The sequence below is a fragment of the Mustela lutreola genome, chromosome 14 (genome assembly GCF_030435805.1).
Source record: "Mustela lutreola isolate mMusLut2 chromosome 14, mMusLut2.pri, whole genome shotgun sequence".
Lineage (NCBI taxonomy): Eukaryota > Metazoa > Chordata > Mammalia > Carnivora > Mustelidae > Mustela > Mustela lutreola.
In genome coordinates, this window is record NC_081303.1 from 17,670,187 (window position 1) to 17,682,797 (window position 12,611).

Sequence of the window (12,611 nt, forward strand, 5' to 3'; positions counted from 1 at the left end):
TTTATTTGGGGGACCACAATGACCTCCCCCCCCACTTAAGAGGAGGATGTTACATAGTTTCTGGGTAACCTCTTTCCATGGTGATGATTAGGGAGTAACAGATGCCCACTCCTGAATGCCAAGGCTCAAAAAGCCCCAGCTCGTTTCTGTTACAAATATCAGTAGACAGGCTCAAGAGCGCGAAGCAAAGGAATAGATTGCGGAAGATGAGAACTGTCCCAACAGCTGTCCACACTTCTGCTGTGAAGCAGGCTGGGTTCTGAACAATCCCCCACAGTCATACACTTAACCCTTTCGTTTTCTCTTACCTTCATGTACTTTTGTCAAATAATTTTACTGACATTCCATGGGACCGTGACCCAGGCCTAGCGTGCCATCCATTCCTCACTATGCCATTAATCAATGCCTGTTGTGTGACACTCTGTGCGTGTTTTAGGGACATCTGTCATTTAGTTCCCTGTGAAGGGAATGTTGTTCTCCTGTTACAGATGATTAGCCCAAGGTTGCAGGTAGATGTGATCTCCCTGGTTCCATGGACTGCTCTCTTTCCATTGTAGCGCACTGCTTCAGCTCAGACCAGAGACCAGCAGGCGCTCTTCCCTAATGGAGCATCTTTTTAGGATGAGTGTGAACTGCTTGCCTGTATCTGTTGCACCCACTGGGGGTGAAGCTAAACCCATGGAAGAGTAAAGCATCAGTAGATGGGAGAAGACCAAAGATCTCTTACCCATCATCATGGTCATCATGACATGGATCTGAGACATCTTGCGCTGTGTCATTGGAATGCAAGCTCTTGTTGGAATTAGGGCATTGTGCTGTTTTGTTTTCCCTTCACCAGAAACTCCGCTGCCATACTTCTTCATCGCTCTGTATAGGACCTTTGGGAAATCCCAGTTCTTCCTCCCCTTTCAATATTAGCATGTAAAGTCCGTTTTCTTTCTCCCAGCCCTCTAAGGAATCTCTTTTCCGGGATGCCCATGGTTGTAAGTTACTGTGTGAAGCAGTCAACTTTAACAACTCTTTCTTGAACTTTTATCTTACTGAATGCTTCTGCCTTTGCAGATTTTAAAGGAAATGGGAGTTGGGGGGACAGGAGACTGTGGGAAAGATTCTCAGACTCTTATACAGAGTGTAGGTTTATAGAAAAGCAGCTTGATGTTCACTGCCAGGCCACCATTACGAGGATTCTAACTTTTTATTAGCTATCTTCTAGTGAAGTCTTAGGCCAACGCAGCTTGTCATGGAGCTCCTGTTCTTGAAAATTAAGAAACGTTTCCATCCGCTTTGGACGCTTTCAAGGTATTCCTAGGCATGCCAGGATTTCCATTTTGGATGTTATTGTTCGATGTTCTCATTAGTGACGTCATCAAAATGGCTTCCCCCAATTGTAGTAATGGACGCTTCTCCTGTATCCTTCACTCTTTTCCCATCATATTGCCCGTTACCACCACAGAGTCATAGTTTATCGGAGTTAACAGTGACCTAAGAGAAACTCTCAGCAGGTGACAAGAAGGGGGCTAGAACTAGGGTTCCTGACTCTTAAATCCAGGGATCCTTTGATCACATTTCCTCCTTCGTTTCCTCAGTACCCTCTCTCGGCTCAGTCGTCTTCCTTCTAGCTCCTTTGTCCTTTTCTGAGGACTTCTTACCCTTTTATTAGTAAGTACGTGTTTTAGTGTTGTCTTGGGCTGGGGCATAAGAGGCTGGAAATAGGGATTTTGGTGAATAAGGACGGATTTAATTAAGGAGTAGGAATGGATAAGAGAAGGTTAATTCAAGAGAAGCCAGCTAGCACTGATCCAACAAGAATGAGAAATAGTGATTCCGAACAATGGTTAATGTTCTGCTTTCCCAAAAATGTTGCCAAAGAGAATCCTTTATGAGAACTAAATGAATTGATAGTGTTCTTTTCAGTAGGCAGTGGGCTTCTGCCCAGTATAGAACCAAAACCATGTCTCAGCATACGGTAGCTCTGGCAAGCACTCATCTCAGAGTGCTTCCTGGACTCGTGAGTGGCCTTAGGAAAGGTAAACCTTCCAGATTCTACCTTAAGAAATGGACTCTTGAGAACAATTGAGTAGTCTGCCCATGGAGGAAGTAAACTCAAATAAAAAGATGTCATGGATGGAACTAGAGCGTATCATGCTTAGCGAAATAAGTCAAGCAGAGAAAGACAACTATCATATGATCTCCCTGATATGAGGAAGTGGTGATGCAACATGGAGGCTTAAGTGGGTAGAAGAAGAATAAATGAAACAAGATGGGATTGGGAGGGAGACAAACCATAAGTGACTCTTAATCTCACAAAACAAACTGAGGGTTGCCGGGGGGAGGGGGTTTGGGAGAAGGGGGTGGGATTATGGACATTGGGGAGGGTATGTGATTTAGTGAGTGCTGTGAAGTGTGTAAACCTGGTGATTCACAGACCTGTACCCCTGGGGATAAAAATATATGTTTATAAAAAATAAAAAATTAAAAAAAAAAAAAAAAAAAAAAAAAAAAAAAAAAAAAGATGTCTGTCTTTGAGAACGTTCATTTCAAGTCAGGAAACCAGGGAGTTTTACTTGGTTGTTCTGATAACGGATTCCCAAGCTTCTCCGGGGGTGGGGCTATAAATCCATGGAGGTTTCTAGTCCTGGCTCTGGAACAGTCTCCTCGTACCTCAGATCTCTCTATCTACATCTGTAAAAGGGATGTAATGGAACAGTTAATAGAACCATAAGACATCTTCTGGTTCTTACCTTGGCACTTCTCAGAGTCTAGTTTCTCCTGTTGTTATCTCCCTGAGTTGAGGATACCATTAGGTTTCATGGCCTCCAGCATCGGCAGCAGTGTTCTTTACTGCTGTGCTGTGTTTCCAGCAGTGTTCTTTACTGCTCATTAGAATCAGTGTGGGAGCTTCTAGAAATGCTCATCCCCAGATGGCACCTGAGACAAATCAGAATTTCTAGAGATAGGACACCCATATCTTTAATTTTGGAAAGGTTTCCAGGTCATTCTGTGTGCAGCCAAGGCTGAGATCCCCTGATCTTCTAGAATGATACATGAGCCTTTTATGGGATGTGTTTCTGTCTTTTGGGATTGTGCTTTCATTGTGTGTGTTGGCTGGTTCCTCTCAGTTATTTTGCAGGTCATGGTGAGATAGCAGGAACCTGTGGGTACCCCAGACGTCAGCCTGAGATAATGGGGTGATTAATTAATTGTTGTGCTTCATGGCAGTGGCACACCATTCAGCCGTGCTGCTTCTGGCCCACATCCAGCTGCACAGGTCCTGCCTTCTGCGATAAGGGTGGCGCTCCAGACTTCATGAACGCAGGTCTGGCTAAGTGGGCAACTTGAGGCCGAGGACCACCGTGAGTCATGCTGACCCAGGAAGCCCTTGAGCAAGTGACTGAAGACTCATTGACCTTGCTTCCTATCCATCTCTTAACCCCTTGTTAGCAACAAGGGTTGATCCAGCTCGACTGCCATCAAATACAGGAATCTCTGCCTCGATATTCTTGACTTCCAGTAAATGATGAATGGGAACTGGCCAGTTCCAGCTCTTGTGTACTCCTTGTGTGTATCTTTGTAACTTCATGTGCATTGCTGTCAAACTGGGAGCTAGAAATTAGTTATGGAAAGAGTATTTACACTCCAGAAATAGGCAAATGCTATACACCAGGGCTTTTCATCTTTTCAGGTGAGCATTTATTGGTACAACCTTCATTTTACTGCTTAACGAAGTTATCCATTCACTTAGAGAAGAGTGAAGCTTCTTCTCTGTATTTTCTCTGATCTACCTGTGGGTGGTCTTTGGTCTTTTTGGTCTTGGTCTTAGCCTCCAGAATAACGTAGACAATGTCTAAGCCCCCATCATAAGCTAGTCCTTCCGATATTTGAAAGCAGCAATGATGTCTCTCTCTAACCTTCCCTTCCCAAGCTGTGTATCCTCAGTGCCTTTAACATTTTCTCTAGTGGTTTGCAGGCTCAATGGGTGTTTTTGGACACTAGGGTATAGGTTCTGGGTTTTCAGAGGAAAACCAAAATTCTCTCACAGATGATCTGTGGACTCTTTCATTAGAGGTTTTTCATTTTCTTTGTACATTCAGCTGCTGTCTGTCACCCCACGAATCAAGTGTGGATGTGAAGTTAGGGGATAGTTTGGGGTGTGGTTGCCGGTTCCAGCCCCCATTCTTCTTTCCCTCGGATGTACATTGTTGCCAGAACTCTTGATGGGCTCAAATTTGTCAGAGTATCATCAAAACACCAATCCTGGTTTCTGAAACAGGTTATTTTCCCGCTGCTGTTTTGTTTTCTTCCAGAGCCTTTTAATATTCCCTGTTCCTTTCTTCCCTTTTCTGTAGTGTTCAATCATCTGTCCCCTGATCACCAAAACTGGGTGTTGAATGACAGCCTTTTGAGTCCAGGATTTAGTCAAACGCATAGCAAGTGAATTTGTTAAGACATATCCACCTGACTGAAACTGAGGCAAAAGGAGGAAAGCTGCCTTCATTTCCTCAGAACTGTCACTCCCCATTCTCTTGGAACTGGGGCCCAGATGAGTCTGAGTTAACCAAATTAGAAATACCATGAACTTCCTGTCAGTCCTTTTATATAGGGCCAGGGATATGGGAGTCAGATAAGAGTTTTTGGTCAAAAAGCAATGGAGGGTTGAATGTGGCTTCCTTCACAGCCGGTATTAAAAGGGTGATGCTTGGGACCTTTTTTGGTTGAGGAACTGAGTCCATTGACCTCCCTAGGAGAGCAGGGAGGGGACTGTGGCTGCAAGAGAGAGCCTTTTAGGGACCGGTTGTGTATGTGTGTGTGTGTGGGGGGGGTCTCTGCCTCTTTGCTGTGTTCTCAATATTGCTTTCTTTGTCTTTCATTCATTAGGATTTAAGTGTTTAGGAGTAGGTGTAATGGTATTTCCATCTCCTTGACAGAGAGCGAGAGAAAGAGAGAACGTGAGAGGTGTGCGTGTGTGTTCAGGACTGCCTGTCAGATGGTGAATTTGAACCGAAGCAGCTGTTGTCATGGTGATGGTAGGTTGCATCCCACCACCATGGAAACCAAAGTTAAAAAACTGATGTTAAGGCTGGAAGTCACGTGATCCATTTTTGTTTTGTTTTGTTTTAAAAAAGAAAAGGGGTTTGGCTTTTCAATCTGATTTTTTTTTTTTTTTTTTAAACGAAGTTGGGTGGCGAGAAAAAATGCGATAAGGAGAGTGATGCTAGTGAAGTGGGACATCATGAGGTCTGGAGAGCCTTCTCGGCATTCTTCTGCTCGTTAACTGCATTTCTCCCATCAGGGGAGCAGGAAGGGCGGAGGAGATGCTGTGCGAATTTCCAGATTTGCCCCCATGGCACTGCCGCATGGAGAAGCACAGGCAAGGAGCCCTCCCGCCCCGGCGGTGGCCCTGTGTGGGCCGCCGTCTATTGATCAGCCCAGGCCGGAGGCCGGAGATTTAACATGGAGGAGCTGAGACAAGAGAAGGGAATGGAATTGAGGGTGTGACTTGCTCCAGAGAGGAGGGCGGTTCATGTGTTGATAAGCTTAGAGGATTAACATTGTTTTTCAGGAAATGGAAAGATTCATCTGTAGTCCCTCAGAACCCCAAGGAATACAGTCCTTCCGTCTGCTCCCCTTTCTGGATTGGTCTTTGGGCTGCACTGTCCTCCTGAGTCAGCCACAGGAGCCAGTGGGATAAATGCGGGAGGATCCCATGCAGGAGCCCGTTAGCCTCTGAGCCAGGATCCTTGGGCCTCAGTTTGGCTCTTAACCTGGCCTTCCACCCGGGCTGGTTGAGATGAGGCGGAGAAGGCAGGCCAAGAGGCGTTAGGGGACTCCCTTGGATTTCCATCTTTTACCGCATACTTGCTCTCACTTCATACCATGATCTGGGCAAAAATCGAGGCACCTTTCCAGGAAGGAGAGCTGGCCCCAGGCCTGTTTTACCAGGGTGGGGGTTAATTTTCTTTCTAGTCTAAAGGGTTGAAGGCCTGCACGCTTGGCTTGTGTGGACAGGCCAGGAGGCAGCTCTTCTGTCTGGGTTTGAGGCACAAGGTCTGTCTTGTCAGTTTCCTGTTCCCTCCAGGACAGGTGTATGGTTCTCAGCAGCCCAGGCGAGGGGGATGTGATGTCACCAGCATGATCTCACTGCTTTTCCATCAGGGTCTGTGGGAGCTGGAGTCAGACTTCTGTGATGGTTCAATCCCTCCTGTTCTTAGCCCTGGCCTTGGCGGTGATTAATGCCCCCTCTAATCGCTGGGAGAGATTGCATCAGAGCCATCAGCTTCATAAATCCTCCTCTGGGGACTGGTGTTTGGATGTGCTTTCCATATTCCCAGGAGGTTCGGGGCCAAATGTCTTTGCTCTCTTCCCGGAGGCCCATTACCATAATTTTTTTTTCATATCCTTTATTGTGGTGGGTCTTTTCAGTGTCAGCTCCCGGCTGCAGCCCGCCAGCCCACTCCTGGAGGCTATGAGCTCAAACTGTTGCTTATCCCAAAGCTTAGAGTCACAGTAGATACTTAAGAGTGATTTAGTAGGGTAATAAAAATGACTGTGCATTTGTGTAGCACCTTACTGGTTTTCAAAGGACTTTATATTCATGGATCATTTTAGACTTTGATTCTTCTGTATTTGGTGTTTGGTTCTGCGGGAATGGATGGCGGTGCTTTCCCCTGCCTTGAGCGCCACATTGGGGCAGATTTTGCAGTGGGAACCCTGGCTCTGGTTTCCCGTTACCAATCTGTATTTCTCCATTGCATTGTAGGTTTCCAGGAAGATTCTGGTTCTTCTCATTAAAAAAAAAAAAAAAAAAAAAAAGTAGTCTGAAAGACTTGGAGAGCTGTATAGCTGTATTTCATTATCATTCATATGTAAAATGTCTCTCTGGTGTAGTGCTTGAGGGAATCACAGATTAGTCAGGGCCCCTTCCCTCTGACTGTCTTTGAGTTAACATTCCACTAGAATGGCCCAGGCCATCTTCTGAGGCCTCTTTCATCTCTTAGAATTGAACCTCCAAAAATAGGCCGCTGGTATGGAAAGGAAAGGAGGGAATGGAGACAGATCTTGCCAGGAGAGTGTTCTGGGCTGTGGGGGTGAGGAGTGGAAATGGGTAAAGGTGACTGGGATAAGCCTCCCCTGAGACTCGGGGGCTATCTTGGCTCCCCCAGGAGTTTTGAGGAAGTGCGTAAGTGGCCACAGTCTGCTCCCCACGAAAGCGCATTCGCCATTAGGGCCTGGAGTCAGGGAGAGAGCACAGCATTCTGTCCCTTGTGGCCTCTCGGCCTCTCTGAGTACGGGTAGTCTCCTTAGTGAGCTCTGATGTCACAGCTCTGAGAGGACACAGCCAGGAGCTGAGGGGTCCTAGGATCAGCATCCTGGTGGTGGTGAAGATGCAGGTTTCCCCTGGAGCTCCCCAGGTGTGCTGCTAGAGTCCTAAGTCTCTCCCGGTCCTGTGCCTGCAGACCTGCCCCGAGAGGTGTTGGCAGGTGAGGCTCTGGTGGTCCAGGCCAAAGGAGGGTTCTTGTCCCGGGACGGGTCCCCAGGGCCCTGGTGACAAGCAGAGCCAGCACCACAACTGTGGCCTATGGGGCAGCCCTCTTCCTCGCCCTGGCTTTCTGCGCCTCAGGAAGGAAATGAACAAATGGCAGGTGTGCAGGCCAAGTAGTGCTGCTCAAATTAGCTGTGTTGCTAAGGAAACAAGTCAACCGTTGGAAGGAAGGAGCATCGGGTAAAGGAGATAAATCAATAAGCGAACCTATTTTTGTCATTTCCCTAATGATTGTCTTGAAGCTGCTAGACGGGAGGGGTAGAGATGGAGCGACAGAGGTCCTCATTAATGGGCTCAGGGGGAGAGTGGAGTGAAGGGGTGTTTGGGGAGATTGCCAGGAAAGTGGATGAAATGAGGCCCCTGGTGAACAGATAGTGAGACACATACGGGAGCGGAGGCGTCTTGGGGGGTTTCAAAGCACTTTCACTGCCATTTCCTCCTTGGGTCCTGTCCCTTTGTTATCCTGCCTTAGATCCTCTCAGAAACCTTGTACTAATTTCCATGACCCTCAGGTTGGGATGGTTTTATTGTGTTGGCTTGTGTTTTTTCAAAATACATATTTTATATTCAGAATACATTGATTTTATAATTATAAACTAATGCATACTCATTATAACACTCAAGACAATGTGTAAAGGGGTAGAGAAGAAAGTGAAAATAACCCCACTACCCCCAAGAAAACTCATTATCCTTCTAGTGTGACAGATTTTTTTTCCTTTGCTCCTTTTTAAAAAATCCTTTTTACATTGAAGGGATCCTCTCTGCATGCTGGTTTCTATTTTTGAATAGCTAATGTGTATACACAGACTAGAGTACGGAAAGTTCAAGTGGGTACACAGTGTGGAGAAGGTAGGAGATACCTTTGCAAGGATACCTCTGACTCTCGCTTCTCTATGCCATTCATTTACCAATTGATTGATTCATTAATTAATTAGAAGACAATCATTGGGTGCCTACCATGCGATGGACACAAGGGGTCTGGAGGTAAGACAGGCAACACTTGTGCCCTCAGGCTCCCACATCTCACCGCCCTGCTGGCTCCATTTATTTAAGATCTCCGACTACAGTCTGGATACCTGGGAGAGATACGGTTCTCCAGGATGCATCTGGGGTCCACAGAGTGTGATGGGAGCCACTGAATTCCTGGGCGGAGGGCCTCAGAGTCTGGACAGTCTTCCATTACTGTCTCATGAAGGGCCTTGTTCTTTGAGGTCTTGGCAACATGGAGCTTCCTTGACCTTTCCAGGTCACATCTTTGTCAAGCCAGAGGTGCATTCCCTTGGCCTGTTGACCATTATTTGCAGTCCAGGCTCTTGCCTTGGGAGATAGAGCAGAGCCACAAGCCTTAGAGCCAAGCTTATTTGGCTTGAAGTTATGAGGGTAGATGAGAAGAAACGGGAGTGGCACCTCTGAGTCAGCTCCCAAGGGTGGGGGTGAGCAGGAGCCCGGGCCTGAGCCAGCACGAGTGAATGTCGTGCTGCTGCTCCCAGGGGTGCCTCCCATTCATTCATGCCTGCGTTGAGCATTGAGTCGGCTCCTGCTGTGTACTAGGGGCTCTGTAAGCACTGCCATTGGAGAGATGAACAAGAACGTGTCCTTGCTTTCAAGTGTAATTTCTTGGGGAGACAAATAGGAAGAGAGGTGAAAAAATTGTACAATAGAAAGAGCTGTGGGGCACAGGGAGAAACCTTCCCGGACAGGGTGGTTAATTCTAGCATGTTCTGAACACAGGACTGGAAAAGAGGAGAAAGCCCATTGCAGGTGGAGGCTAGAGTGTTGACATGTACGTGCCTGTTCTTCTTGCTTTCTTCAGAAAGAGAAGGGGGTGAGGAAAGGTCTGGAAGGGAGAGTGGCCGGGCCCCAGATGGAACTGGTTGCTCTCTGGCGAGATTACCCGTCACCGCCCTTTCTTTCACCTCTGCTTCTGCAGCAGAACCTCACCTCAGGTTCTTCATTGCCCCAAACCCAAGTTCATCCCGAGGTTGAGATGAGCCTTAAGGTCTACAGGGACAACTGTCCCAAGGATATGTCATTTAACCGCTTTCCACACTTCAAGCCAGAGGATTGTTGCTCTGCCTGGGTCCTTAGATGTCAGAATGTAGGCAGAGGGTATGGATGGGGGAGGGCAATGGTAATGGGGTCTTCTCAGAACCTGAGAATCACCAAACCCTCACTTTTCGATGGAATCCTCCAGGGCTTTAGGCACTGCCGTTGACTGAGACCTCATGAATTCTCGGCCATCCAGATACTTGGTTAGTCACAGAAAGTTTGGGTCATTAGCACCTAGGGCCAAGAGCCTTGCTCCTGCCCTAAGCAGCCGGCGGTGGTGATGGCTACACCTTCCCAAAGCTAGCCTGGTGGTCACAGAGAAGCCTCAAATATCTGCACCTGGGTGTTCTCCAGTAGGTGAGCTGACAGGTCCTCGAAGGGAGCCGTATGCTTAGGTGATCCGACTAGGGAAATGCAGGTGTGGACGTGGGAGCAGGGAGTGGGGTCTGCCGAGGGGCTGCCACAGTCCCAGGAGGTGTTGTGGGGTAGAGAGCCCGGGGCGGCATATGGCCACCATGACCTGTCATGCCTTCAAGTCAGCACCTAAAAGCAGATTTACTGACGTCTGTGGCTGTCACTTGGCAGTTCTCAGGGGTAGAAGCCTGAACCTCAAAAAGCAATTCTAGAACCCAGGCACACCCATGATGTCTGCCACTCCCCATTCCTGCTTCCCGGGTCACCTGCTGGGTGCCTTGGACCCGCTGAGCCGCTTTTCTGAACTTGCCGGGGCCCTGCTAGCCAGGGCCAAGGGCAGCTGAGCCCACACCTTGTGAATGGTTCCGCTTCGACTAAGGATGAGGCAGGAGGTGGGAGGGACGCCAGCTTCCCTCCCGCCGGAGCAGCAGCCCTCCTTCTCACACCTGGGGACCGGCGGTGACATCTGCCCTTTGGACCAGAGTTTCCCAAATACCTTCTCTGACGCCATTCCCAGGAGAGGTGGTCTGATGAAACGATGGTGTGGTGAAGCAAGTTAAGGAATGCTGCATACCGGGGCGCCTGGGGGGCTCAGTCGGTTAAGCGACTGCCTTCGGCTCAGGTCATGATCCCAGGGTCATAGGATCGAGTCCCACCTCGGGCTCCTTGCTCAGTAGGGAATCTGCTTCTCCCTCTGCCCCTCACCCCACTCTCATGATCGCTCACTCTCTCTCCCTCAAGTAAGTAAAAATTCTTAAAAAAAAAAAAAAAAAGGAATACTCTATACCATTCCCACTGCCTTTGGGGGAGGCAGTGGACGCTGTTGATAATAGTCCCTAAGCTTCCAAGAAGTCCTGCTGGGGGGAAGCCGGCTCACTCTCCTGAGTTCTGGCTTTCCCTCATTGATCTGATTGCAGATTCCTACGGCACTAGCATCCGTGTATCCCGCGGCCTGCATTGTAGGAACACTGGCCTACATGCCCTCCTCTTCTCCTGACCTTCGTCAGCGGCTGGTCGGCATATGGTCAGGGAAAGGCTGGTATGCCTGGGCCACCGCTTCTGCCTTGCTTCCGTCCTCGTGTTACCGTTTGAGTCTGGGGGCTTCCAGGTGTCTGAACCTGGCCCAGGACCAGCTAGACTTTTCAGATGGCTTATGGGACACCAGGTCCCGCTGTGCCCTGGTCCCTCTACACTTGGTCAGAGCTCTGAGTCAGAGCCCATGACGGGAGGGAAAAGAAGGCCCCCTGTGGTCAGTGGGTTTTGGTCACCCTGGGTGTGTTGTTGGGCGGCGGAGGGGGGGGGGTTGTCCCAAGAAGGGTGACATCTGTGGAGCATGTCCGCTGGCATGTTTAGCTCTCAGGGACCGAGTTCGGTAGGAGAGAAATTGCGGGAAGAGGAATGGCTGGGTGTGTGGGTAGATTCTCCTCTGACTGGATGGGTGGAAATAGGCACCGTGGGGTGTGGAGGCAGAGGGCTGGCACTGAAGGCCTTGGAGCCCACCCAGTCTTCAGATCTGGTGGCCAAGCCCTGGAGTAGCAGAAGCCAGCAGAGCCGTCCCTAGATTGTGGGTCCTGGGTGAGCGCTAGGGCTGTGTGGGAGGGAGAGTGGGTGGTGACTCGGGTGCTGGTGGCGGGGAGGAGACAGCCCTGGGCACTGCTGAGAGCCAGTGGAGAGGTCTCGAAGCTCAGGTGCAGCTTCCTGCCTCGCCTGAGGCAACCTCCCTTCCAGCACTGGGCCTGAGCAGCCACAGGCACCTCTCATCTCCTTCCCATGTCACCTCGGCAGGGAGGAGCTCTGTGCCCGGCCCTTCCTCACATATGTCCTGAATGCACACTGACCACTGATGGGCACTGGTACGGGAAAGCATCAGGGCCTGATTATGATCTGCCCTCCCTAGGGAAAGCTCTAGGCCCTACATGCTACACAGCAGGCCTAGAAGGTGGTGATGGGACAAGGGGGATGGTCACTTGCCTTCCCTCCACTTGGCCAGATCTACTCTTTTCTCCGTCCCAGATGCCAGAATCTGCCAGAGCATAGGTTGCTTGGCAAGACCTGTGGTGACAGCTCACTTGTGTTTGTCACAACAATAGTCACGGAATGAAATCCAGCATGCAGAGTGACTTGACTCCGGAAGCTGGTGATTCCCTCTCTCTCTCTCTGGGAACAGTGCCCCCTCCAACTCCTCCTGGGCTTGTGGTGCCCCCAAGAGCCCGCATGCAGGCACTTGAATCATAGTCCTGCTGTGCAGAAGGGCTTAGGGAGCCTCCTCATTGGTCTGCAGAGAAATGCAACAGAGAAAAGCCTGAAATCATTATCCATTCGCTTGTAGTTTGGTTCTTAGATGCCCTAACTTTGCTACCTGGACCCAGACTCATGATGTGTCCCTGTTTTCTATCTGTGTAGAAGCTTGGGAGAAACAGGGTGGGTCAAGGCAAGCTTCTGACTGCATTAAATTTTTTTGTGAATTGGCTATTGAAACAGAAAAGAGCTCACATGGAGAGAACTGTTCTTTTTTCCAAAGGCTCTTCTATTCCACTGAGCAGAGGTTCTAGAGGAGGAAACCCCAGAGGTGATTCCCGGAGACAGCTCCCGACAGCCACGGCTGGGT

At 49.1% G+C, this 12,611-nt stretch overlaps 1 protein-coding gene across 1 annotated transcript in view; it reads left to right on the forward strand.

The window, feature by feature from the left end:
- The window catches only part of CACNA1E (calcium voltage-gated channel subunit alpha1 E), a 505,625-nt gene that overhangs the window by 194,842 nt on the left and 298,172 nt on the right, over positions 1–12,611 (forward strand). The window lies entirely within an intron of this gene.